Source organism: Adiantum capillus-veneris, chromosome 1 (assembly GCF_014529385.1).
Source record: "Adiantum capillus-veneris isolate H3 chromosome 1, ASM1452938v2, whole genome shotgun sequence".
Taxonomy (NCBI): domain Eukaryota; kingdom Viridiplantae; phylum Streptophyta; class Polypodiopsida; order Polypodiales; family Pteridaceae; genus Adiantum; species Adiantum capillus-veneris.
Window position 1 is genome coordinate 51048832 of NC_140931.1, and position 13091 is coordinate 51061922.

A 13091-nucleotide genomic window follows, 5' to 3' on the forward strand; every position below is an offset into this window, starting at 1 on the left:
GTAAGAAGAGATCTGTCTTTTCTGAGTCGAGTGTGGCCTTCTCTGTCCTTGTGAGTTGAGCATATCGTCGCTCAAACTCCCTGAGTAGCTCTATTGGAGAGAACCCCTCCTTCGGCTTGGCTACCCACTCCAGGAAATTTCTCTTTGTTACTCTCTCAGAGTCCTCCATGAAATACTCCTCCTTCATCGCTAGCTTGAACTCCTCCCAATTTCTTCCATGCTCATTCTTGATTCCTCTCACATGCTCCCTAATCTCGGGATTCACAACAAGGTCAAAGCTTTGGAGCATCTCATCTTCTGGCACACGATGCAACTCCATCCCCTTTACATAGCCACGAAGATACTTTGTCACATCTTTCCCATTGAATTGATCCATTTTGTGCACCACTGCTTGAATATCTTTGGTTGCTGACACTTCTCGTCTTTCTGTAGCATGTTGTTGTTGCATAAACAAGGCAAATTCTTGAAACATTTTCATTGTAGTGGGATCAAAAGGCATACCTTCCTGCTGCAGATGATGATCACCCATGGTTGAAGTAGCTTGCAGATCCCCACTAACTCACCCTGACAAACTTCACGTCGGGTTCACCAAAGCTATGAGGGTTTGTGGGGAGACTGTTAAGGCTTTCACTTAAGCAAGCTTAGTGTTTATAGCAAATACATTGTGTGTAGCCATTGGAATCTTACACGCAAACACACACATATGCACACGTGAAACCCTCAAAATAAAACAAAGATGAAAACATCAAGGCTTTGATCGTATCTAATCAAAGGTAAGATGAAAGGGTTCGCAAATGCATTTATAGCAGCAAGTCGTTGTGCTCCAAATAGACTGCGAATGGTTCTTTGAAACTGTGACTTAGTGCCCCGGGGTAGTCACTTATCAAAAGACCCCTATATCACGTGCGTTCAAGAGGTAATTAATAATACCCCAATATACATACTATACTTACACTGTGAGCCTATTTAAAAAACCCCCACCCCCCTCTGTATGTATACATTTTTATACATTTTGGTCTTTTAATAATCCTCTCCGATTAACTCACGTGATATCATACACATTCTAAAAAGTGACTGCCCCGGGCTTGGTGCTTACAAAGATGTAGATGTTTTGCCTAGTGATAGGAGTGAGCCGTGTGTACAAGTCTTCTTGGTTCGTAAGGCTCAACCCCTAGAGGAGAATAAATATGTGCACATCGAAAGAATTAGAGTAGTCTAGTAGTGGCAAAATAAGAGGACGTGGAGAAAGAAGAATTTCTCACAGTCTTTCCGGCCCAAAGAGTAACACAATTCTCTGTTGGAAGTGGATTTTATGGCTAATACAAAAATTAATCCTAATATTTTTCACAAAGTGAAAGGGTTGAAAGGTTACACCATTGGGATTATACATCTAAGAAAGTTTAGAAAGCAGTCAAACAACACAAAGACCCACACAAGCTCAAGCCAAATAAGTGAAGCACACCTCAAGACTTTGTGGTCTTGTAGCCAACTTGATGAAGTAGAAGATGAGTAGTAGTACCCAACACCGTTTGCGAGCCACCAACAATGTGTCTTTATTGATGAAAGAAGGTTGCATAGAGTGTATGAGTATTACAAGTGAGGAGATAGAAGGCTTGAGGCATGAGGTAGCAAGCTCAAGATGCGTTGGGATGAATTGAGAGAAAGTTTCACTCAAGGAGATGGCTAGGAGGTTGGGTGATGGCTTGATAGAGTTGCTTGATTGTGGGGATTGCTTGAGCGCTTGATTGCTTGATGGTTTGCTTGATGCCAAGTGAGGGACAAGAGGCTCTATTTATAGGTGAAGTTGCCCTTGAAGAACATATTTGCTTAGAAATATCCAAGGGATTTGTGTGACAAGTGTCTATCTTTTCAAAATATCTTGAAATTATCTTCAAAGTTTCTAGATCTTTCTCTTCAAGAAATATCTAGAGGTTCTTCTAGATCTTTCTCCAAATATCTTCTCCTTGCCGCCACATGTCAAGGGTTAAGCCTCCAAGAGTTGTTGAGCTATGGTGGGAACATGTGCATAAAATATCTTCATAAATAATTGAGAGAGAGCTTTGCATACATCATGGATCACATCAAACAAACATGTAACCACTTTTCTAAGGGATTTTTCCAGGTCCATAATCACTCCAAAGTGCACCTACTATGTGTAGAATGACACCTCATATGGTATACCATGACTAAGGCCACTTTTGGCCATGCTACACATGTCATATGCCACCTAGGATGCCTAGTAGATAGGATGTATTTTTTATAGGCTTATTTCATCATGGCTCCAAGAAGAGGTTCACAAAGAAGCCCGGGATCATAGTACGAAGCCCATTCCCAACAAGAGTGACACATCAGACTTCGACTAGCTTTTTGCATGCTAAATAGAAAATGCATATACTTATACACACTTAATACATACACATGAAATCCATAATATTGTAGGGCTTAGCTTCCGTTCCCACTATACACGTGCCACGGCACGACACCGCATAAGGAGGAGCATGAGATTCATATATTCCTTTCTCATGGAGTGAGTTAATAACTCATAGTCTATTGCCATAGAGAAGATAACCATCTTGTAAAGTAAATGGTTCCTCTTTCTTCACTAATGCAAGGGCTAAAATCACATCTCTAAAATTGGGATGAATAGCATACTCATCTATCATAGAAGATAGATCATTGTGAGTTGCTATGGAAACTGTATTCACTCTCGGTCATCTTGAGAGTGCATCGGCTACTTGATTATGCTTGCTAGCAATGTGAGCAATATGAAAATGAAATTGCAAAAGAAAATTTTCCCACATCATTTTTTTGTCGGATAGCTTGGTCTGCGTCATGAAGTACTTAAGAGACTTTAGTGATCCGTTCGCAGAATGAAAGGAATCCCCCATAAATAGTGCTTCCATGAGTCTAAGGCATGTAGAACTGTGAGGAGTTCCTTTTCATATATGCCTAGGGCTTGCTCAATAGGGTCGAGCCTTCGACTTTTATAGCCTATGGTGTGCCCTTCTTGGAGCAAAACAGCTCCAAGGCAATCACCACAAGCGTCACATTGGACCTCAAATGGCTTTGAGAGATCCGGTAGTGTAAGCACAGGTTGAGAGATATGCTTTTCTTTAAGCTTTTCGAAAGCATTGTTCTCCTTAGCAGACCATGTATACCTAACGCTTTTCTTTGTAAGGTCATGTAATGGTCCCACAATTTGTGAGAACTTTTCTATGAAGCGTCTATAGTATGCACCCATACCTATAAAGCTTCTTAGTTCATGAAGATTCCTTGGTTTAGACCATCCTTTTATTACCTCTAACTTTGATGGATCCATTTGGATGCCATCTTGAGAGATAATGTGACCTAAATACTAAATCTCTTGCAAGAAAAAATCACTTTTCTTTTTATTAACATAAAGTTTATTCTCTCTTAGAACTTGAAATATTACCTAAAGGTGTTGCTTGTGTTCGTCTAATGAATTAGAGTAGATGATAATAGCATCAAAGAATACTCCAGTGAAGGTTCGTTGAGGCCTGAATAGCTTCTCCATCAAGCGCTTGAATGTGGCTCGTGCATTGGTCAAGCCAAAAAGCATGACAATATATTCATAAAGACCAAGCGTAGTGCGAAATGCGGTTTTTACAATGCCTTGATCAACTATCCTTATTTGATGATAGCCACTTTTTAGGTCAATCCTAGTGAAGTAGGTCGATCCTTGTAGCTTATCAAATAGGTCTTCTACCGTGGAACGGGAAACCTATTCTTGATAGTGATCCTATTTAGTGCTCTGTAGTTGACACACATACGATATGTGCCGTCTTTCTTTTGCACTAGTAACACAGGTGTTATGGAATTGATATTTATCCATTTATTGCAGCTGACAGGTGGCAAAAGCATTAGCAGATAATGGATTATGCAGAAGGATATTATATTTTATGTATATTTGATTATTCAAGTGCTCTTTATGAGCTTTGGCCATTTATGACCGACCGACCAGTTTGTACTCACAATTGACCATTTAAGAAATCTATAAAACAAATACGTGCAAGAGGAAAATGGTCACTCTTGCACTGGGGGAGATTGCATCCAGTGTCCGTCTCATTCTCCTCTCCTCTCTTCTCTTCTCTCTCGTCGTGCCAGGCGTAGCACTCCGCTCTAGGAGGTGCGCATGCGCATGTTCTCTTTCTCTCTCTCGCTCGTTGTCTCTCTCTGTTCGTGTACAACGTTGATTATGTGCTATGCGAGGCGTCAGGTATGCTGATTCGTTCATTTATGATTAGCAGCATGTTGTCTCGGGTATTGTGCAGGGCACCTTCCGTTTGTAGCAGTGGTATCAGAGCGTAGGCTACGCTCCAAATATTAAAGATAATCAATAGCTAAGTACCTTGTTTCTTTTATGGTTGTAGAGTTTGTTATTTGATTTCATTTGTAGTAATTAGTGTGATTGAACAAGACAGTTAGGGGTATTTGAACTGAAAGAGAATCCCTTCTTTGTTGTCGTAATATCTTGATTAGCAATATAATTATGATAATTAAACATAATAACATATTAAAACTTAATCTTATGAGAATACTCATAAAAAGAAGAGCTCGAATGATTAAAGCTAAGTTATTTTTATTCGTTATTTCATGATATAGGAATGCATGTATGAGTATTTTGTGTGGGAAAAAAATTTGATGTTGAAATGGAAACTTCTTAAATTACAAGTAGAATGAATACATAAAGATGAATTATTTTTTATTAGCAAGCATGGCAGGGCGATTAAGATTCTCGATCTTGCATCATGCGTATATTGAGGGAGTGTGTAATATACGAAGTAATTGCATAATATGCACATTGATGGAGACATAACATAAGAGGTAAAAGAAAATAAAAATAAATAAAAAATAAGATAATAAGATTGTATTTTAAATTTATTTCTTTTTGACAAGCTGGGATGAGGTTCATCTCTGATAAACATGCGTGAATTGAGACGAGTATTCTTACTTAGTGTGGGAAACAACCCACTCAGAAAGATCTCCACATATATATATATATATATATATAAAACAATGGTGATCTCCGAACGATGGTTATCTCTCCAATTGATGATTTCTCAGTAGCACCTGCATGCCGTATAGTCGGTGACCACCAAATTGGAGCATCATTTGATGGCAGACATTGCCTATCGATGGCAGACATTGTCCAGGCCGACTCGACGATTCTGTGGTGGCGGAGACAACCAGTAGTAGACCACATCAGCACGCATGGCAGCCTACTCGATTCGCTATCCCCATCTGCAGGTTACAAAATCGATGGACTCAAAGAGCCAACCAATTCTCTCTCTCTCTCTCTCTCTCTCTCTCTCTCTCTCTCTCTCTCTCTCTCTCTCTCTCTCTCTCTCTCTCTCTCTCTCTCTCTCTCTCTCTCTCTCTCTCGACTCTCTCTTTAGCCGCCAAAACGTTCTTTCTCTCTTTGTCACAACAGGCGACGGCCTACACTCAGCTCGCTCTCATCCCCACACGTCACCAACTGCCATGCAGAGTCGCCAACCCCAACCAACCCCCTTCTAATCACACACACACACACACGCAGTCTTTCTCTCTCTGACCTCCTGGCGGGCAGTACCCGTTTCTCTCTCGCTTACTTTCTCTATCTCTCACTCTCATCGCCACTGTCCGCCGCCAGAGAAAACGACACTCTCTCTTTCTCTGTTTTTGTTCAGCCGCCATCTCTCTCTCCTACGGTGACGAAATCTCCCTCGTGGCTGCGGTGCAGGAGCTGCAACAACCACCCATTATTTATTTCTCTCTCTCTCTACACAGTAACTAAACCCAAGATCTCTCTCAACCACTTATCAGCCACTGGTTGTTTTGCCCACCCGCCTACGTCCATAGCCATAAACAATTTAATGCTTGCATGCAACCACTGGAAAGAAAGTGATAAAGCTGCTTCCATATGATCTCAACGTCTCATCGCTTAACCACTTCAATCTATCTGCACTGACGTCGAGCAACCCTCCCCCCAGCAGTGGCATCACAATCAACTAGAGCCGCCAACAACATCTTACGAGGGGTGGCTACACACCACATTTGCATGCACAGCCTGAACCCGTTCTTTCTGCGTGCACAAACCAATAACCTGCAAAGTCTTATATAGCTCGTCCTCCTCATCACCTCATGACTCCACTAGCACTAGATCAGGCTGATGGGGGCTTTTCACAAGCCAAGATCCCATACCCCTCTTCTCTTGTCCCCACCCCATGAAAACCCCCTCGTAGGGAGGGAGTGATAAAAGGCATTGGAAAAAGTAAGAAAAAAATAAAGTATGATTATCTAAATATATAAGAAAGGTAAAATAGGCCACCTCATGCCTGCGGGGTAGCCCATCCCCACCTTGCCTCCTTTTTCTTCACCTTGCCCCGCCGTGTGTCCCTTTTCCTCTCCTCCACTCAAAAGGTCAACCCCCTCTCTCTTCCCCTTTTCCTTTCTCCTTTCTCTCTCCCCTCAAGCTACCCCACCTTTCACCAATAATGCATTATAACTCACCAATAATGCACCCTAACTCACATGCAACTTACCCTATCTTCCAAAATAGTATACCCCACCCCCTCTTTCTCTCTCCTATCATATCCCATGACCCAAATACCCCCCTCTCTCTCTAAAGGGAGCCATGTCTCTTGTCTTGTAGCTAAATAATCTCCCCCACACTTACACACACTCAGTTTCACTAAAAAAAGTGCCCACAGACCCATCCCCACCCGGTGGTTACCTGATTTTTCTTGTGTTCACACACATCTGCACACAGATTCACCTCTGAACACACTCCCCTCTCTCCCCTCTTGTAATTACTTTATTCTCCATGTCACCTCTCACTTTTTTTCATCCACCCATCTCTCTCTCTTAGTCTCTCTCTCATGAGACTGCTGTTCTGGCACATATACACACAGCCAGACAAGTGGGGCCCACAGTCACATGGCCTATGTAGATAATGATTTCTTCATTTCTAAATTCTAGAATTTCTCCCCCCTCCTCCCCTATATAAAGAGGGGTCACCATCACACTAAATACACACACAACATCACCAAAGAACACACTATGCATTGTGTGTGCCTAGTGCACACACACACACACACACACACACCATCACCATCACCGCAATCACCATGCTTGTCTTGAGCATGACCTCTACACCCTTGGCTATGGAAGATGAAGGGCAACTAAATGAAGGATGATGGCCATAACCCTCGTGCGAGTCTTCGCCATCAACTCCCACCTATCCGCCATGTGCTCTACCACTCTCTCCCTTCTCATTCCCCTACCCTATGCTCCCCATTTCATCGCCTTATTCTCTAAATAAAGCTTGAGGTTTTGTGAGTATGTTTTCTTGCAATGTTTTGCCCATGTGAGGTGTGCGGAATTGCCACCTAATCTTGTGTTTGGAGTGAGCTTGTGTATGTGTGAAGGGTGTGCGGATTCGCCATCCTTTTGTGATGCCTAAGTACTAAGCCGCTATACCCCCTCCCTCACTCTCTCTCTCTCTCTCTCTCTCTCTCTCTCTCTACACACACACACACACACACACACACTTGATCTCATTCCCTTTCCTCTTCATCATTACTCCCAAGCATCCATCTCTCTTGGATGAAAACTTTGTTATGGTGGTGTGTTGTTTGCGTTCTAGCCGTTGAAGCTAGGTGGTGCCCCTGTTTGCTTTACCATGACAGGCTCGAGGCGCTCCATTCGGTCCCCGGTGTTTTAGAGGCCGTCGAGGGTTCGGGGTTCGCTTTGCTCCCGTCATTTGGTGCCCCCACGGAGGATCTTTTCATGAAACCCTTTAGTTTACAAGACTGAAACCCTTAAACTATTGTGAATGGATGAATGGCTAGCAACATTTGCTAATTGGACGACAGAAGAAGAAGAGCTCCAAGCACAACTAGACGAACTCCGCATCTCCATCGAATCTCGAGTGCCTGGCGTAACGGTAATTGATTTGCAGTGGGAGAGTCAACCAACACGCCAAACCCAGTGGATATACATAGGCCAAGTGCCAAGAAGAAGAAGGAGAAGGTCGAAACCATGTCCGCAACCTACAACTAACCCACAACAACAAAATGGAAGGAGCTCTACACAATAGAGAATCAACACTATTCTACTTTGAGAATCGGTAACTCAAGTCACCGAGGTAATTATCACAGTCAGTTTTCAAGTCGCACCTGATGCTGCAGCACAGATAACGGAATCATTGGCTCACACTCTCACTAGAGAAACTAGGGATCTACTGAGTTTGTTTCAGGAAAGAACACCACCCTCTCCCACAAGCTTGGACAGTGACTAAGCACCTCTAAGCTTCACATGAATCAGTACAACCTACCTCAAGACAGATCACACATACCAACACGTGTACGCTCAATCAAGGTGATATTGGATTTGAAGTCTCACTACCAGCACGTCATTGACACCATGGTGGGTGGGGAGCGATTTTTTGAGGTTCTGGCATCAGATCAACCATTTGTCCTACCTTTGGTACAAGGCAATGTACCGTTTGAAGTTTTAATCTATGTCCTAGTATAAGAGGGTATACACGCCTCCTTGTAAAGAAGAAAAAAACTTTTGCAAGTTAAGCAGTGTGTCTTTCTAGCTCTCTCTCAGTAATCATGGCAAGTGTAGCATTTCCAACATTTAAAGGAAAGAAGGGGGAGGATTTGGTAACAGACTTCCTAGATGACTTTGAAGTAGCATGTGTAGTGAGCAACAAAGATACGGATGAATCCCGGGTTAGAATCTTTAAGCATCTCATGAAGCTAGAAGCTAGATCATGGTACAATGCACTTCCACAAGCAACCAAGGATGACTGGGAACCCTTAAAAACCGCTTTTAAGAGGCGCTTTGGGGGAGGTACCACTTCAGAAAAGTTGTGGGACAAGTTGAGAGACTTGAAGCAGGAGGGTCTTTTAGAATATGCCACCTATGAGTCCAAATTTGTGGATTTGTGGGAACGGTGGGTTGAGTCACTGGCAAGGGGGGAAGCTGCACCCGATTTCCTAAAAAAAGATCGGTTCACGCATGGCTTATGGCCGCTTCTCAAGGAGAAGGTGAAAGGTAGATTCCCGGCTACGTACGAGTTAGCCGTTGAGATTGCTCGCCTTAAGGACAAGAAGCTGCGAATGAAAGCCAAAGAAACCGAGTCAACAGAAGCAGGAACATCGCGTCGACCAGCAACTACGACAACCACCATACCACCACCACCGGCTCTTGGGGTAAGAGATGACCAACAAGATATGTTGGCCCATATTACTGACCAACTGCGGAATTTGTCTGTCCACTTAATACAACAAGGGAGGATTCAAGAAAGAGATCAAGACCCTGGAAGAGCACGACGACAAAAAAGGGAGTATCATCGCTACAACTGCGGAGAAGACGGTCACGGTATGTACTACTGTCCCAAACCACGACAAAACTATAATAGAGGAGGTAGGAGGAACCAATTGTCACCCCCTAGAGAAAGAACACCCCCACCCTGAGCACCAACCCCACCAACACAAATTCTACGTCCACCCCAGACACCACTACAAGCATCCATCCCACCTCTTCCACCAGCCCCACCACCTGATCGCCCTGTAAACATCATAAGGCTAGATGAGAAAGGAAAAGCCGTAGTAGTGGATCCACCCAGAGCAAAGGAGAGGGACAAGGGTAAGGAGAAGGTAACCTTTTTAGAACCACTTGAGGCCATGAATGTGAAAAGAGCTAGGAGGGAGAAGGCTACACAATCAGATGATGAGAGAAGCATGAGAGGAGAAACTAGCAAGAGGCCATCCAGGCCACGACGGAAATTGGGCATCACCGACTTCCAGCTAGGGGAAAGTTCTAAGCCCTATGATCTAACATTGGATGTGGCAGAGCAAGGACCGAAGATTACATGGCCACATTTGCTACCTCTTGTACCTAAAGTAAGGCGACAATGGTCTAAAATGGTAAGTACAAGATGCTCCAAAACAAAGGTAGCCGGAGCAATTTCGGGATGCAACATGGATGACATCCTTCCAATTGTCGACGTAAACATAAAAGGATAGAGGGTTGGAAACACCTACATTGATGGAGGTGCACAAATCTGTGTAATGAGCGACGCTATGATGCTTCCATTAGGGCTCGAGGTTGACAGGCCTTCTCCATGCAAGGCAAAGATGGCAAACAACGCAAAAGTAAAGTGTGTGGGTGTGGTAAGTGCCGTGAAAATCAAACCTTTCAACACTGAGGTAGAGGTAGATGTTTTTGTAATGCCTACTAAGGGGGAGGGCTATCCACTAATTTTGGGAAGGCCATGGTTGATGGCCATGAAGGCAAAACAAGACTGGGGTACTAGCCTTCTACGCATGACCGGTAAGAAAGGGGAGACAATCTACTACGACATGAGGATTGGCAAGCAGAAGCAAATGAATCTGAAAACATAGGCAGATGAAACCACTAGCGAATCTTCCCGTTCTAAGGAGGAGACCACATCCACCGACGAAAGTGACAGTTCCATTGATGTGATGGGTATCATTATGAAGGATCCACAAAGGGTAAGCACAACTGGTGATCCATCACCAAAAGGGCAACCCAATGAAGAGGAGAGCAAATCACCTGGCCTAGGAGGAAGTAGGTTGAAGGGTATGTTGTCTACGGAATTAACACTTGAGGAGAAAGATAGTTTTTTGCAAATGTTGATGGGATTTCCTAACCTGTTCATTGACAACTATGAAAGAATCACAGGCATTACAATGGTGGAACATCATATTAAGCTGAAGGAAGGGGTAAAACCAGTTGTGCAAAAGCTACGACGACTGGGGTTCATACAAGAAAAGGCACTCTTGGCCGAGGTAAGGAAACTGCTGGAGGTGGGATTCATCTATCCTATAGAAAACTCAGAATGGGTGTCACCCGTAGTGGTGATGCCTAAAAAGAATGGTAAGTGGAGGGTCTGTGTTGACTACAAACCACTAAATGCAGCTACAAAGAGAGACCACTTTCCTCTCCCTTTCTTGGATGAAATTCTGAATGAAGTAGCGGGTTTTGAATGCTATACCGTCTGTGATGGTTATTCAGGATACTTTCAAATACGCATAGCCTTGGAAGATCAGCTAAAAACCACTTTTATCACGCCATGGGGTTGTTTTGCATACAGGGTTATGCCATTTGGTCTCACAAATGCACCTGCCACATTCCAAAGATATGTCACATATGTTTTTCAACCATTCTTTGGAGCATCCATAAGAGTGTTCATTGATGATTTTTGTATATATAGCTCCCGTATTTCACATTTAGAAAAGGTAACTGAAGGTTTGGCCAGGTTGCAGAGCCTAGGTGGGCAATTAAATGTGGATAAATGTCACATTGGGGAGAGTAAAGTCATTCTACTAGGCCATGAAATTTCAGCAAGAGGTATTAACGCCGACCCAAGTAAGGTGTCCGCACTCATAGCCCTACCTTCACCAACGACCGCACGTCAACTGGTCTCTTTTCTACAGAAGGTGAGGTACTTAAGTAGATTCATACATCTACTATCACAACTTGTTCTACCACTGCAACAACTCACTCAAAGATCAACTTTCACTTGGGATGAGGAAAGCGAACATCACTACAACAAGGTAAAGGAGGTCTTAGCCACTCTGCCAACTATCTCACCACCTAAGTGGGAGGAAAAATTCTATGTCACCTCAAGTGTTGGTGATGACTCATTGGGGGCTGTGCTACTCCAAAAAGATACGACGACATCTTTCATGAGGCCAATCTACTTCTCTAGTCGAATGATGACAGCAAGAGAGAAAGGTTTCACCCATGTGGAACACTTAGTCCTAGCTCTTAGATTTGCAACTACAAAGTTTAGGTCATATTTGATGCCTAAGCAATTTGTGATTCTAACCACGGATGAAATATTTCCCTATGTTGTACAACACATGGATGTGTCTGCTAGGATTACTAAATGGCTAGTTCATCTGCAAGAGTTTGACTACACGGTACAGGTAGAAAGCACGACAAGGGCAAGTTTGGGGGGACTCATGACCTACCAAGTCTTTGAAAGGGAGGAGAAGCAATCTAAGGAAGGAGAAGTCCGATTACCTCCAGTACCACCGATGATAGAAGGAGCACACTCTCTCTACTTTGATGGAGCCTACAAGCGAGCGTCCGACAAAGCAGCTGCAGGCATAGTGGTCTTTGATGACAAAGGGACAAAGGTATTTTTGTTGGGCCAATTGTTAGATTCACATTCTAACAATGAAGCTGAGTATGCAGCACTAACCAAGGGTCTACAATGGTGCGTCTCGCAAGGTGTACAAGGCCTTAATGTATTTGGGGATGCTCTACTTCTGGTAAGGCAAGTAAATGGAGCATGGACATGCAAGAATCCTAGTTTAAGGACTCACTTAAGTGGTGTAAAAACCTTGTTGTGTAAGTTTGAAGAAGTTAAAATACACCATATCCCAAGCTCAAAACCAAGAAGCAGATGCCCTAGCAAGTGAAAGACTACAGGAAGTGGTGGTTGGAGCAATAAAACTAAAGCTCCCTCTATTTCAAGGAAGTGATGCCTTGCCTGACATCATGCTTTTTTGAAAACAGGGGAATGCCCATCAGATTTAACAAAGGGACAGAAGCAATGGCTGACGCGGAAGGCCACAAGGTATTGACTCATCAATGACGGTTTGTACTGTAAGGGTAAGGACCAAATACTCAGGAAGGTCCCTCTCTCTCAGGAAATCAAAGGAGTAATTGCTAGCTGTCACGACAGGGTTTGTGGTGGTCACTTTGCCCTAGACATAACAAGTAGGAAAATCTTGCAGGCAGGCTTCATATGGCTTAGCCTCAACCGTGATGTACACCATTGGTGCAAAACGTGTAAGTTGTGTCAAAAGGCCAGCACTAGGTCACTTATGCCTGAACCATAGACACCTATTCTCTCATATGGCCCATTTGAAAAATGGGGTATCGATGCCATTGGGCCATTACCTAGGGCCAACTCAGGAAAATTCTACATTATCATGGGGGTCGACTACATGACTAGATGGGCAGAGGCTACAGCCACCACTAGAATCACAGCGGTAGAGGTAGCTAAATTTATCTACGAGCACATATGTTGTAGGTTTGGC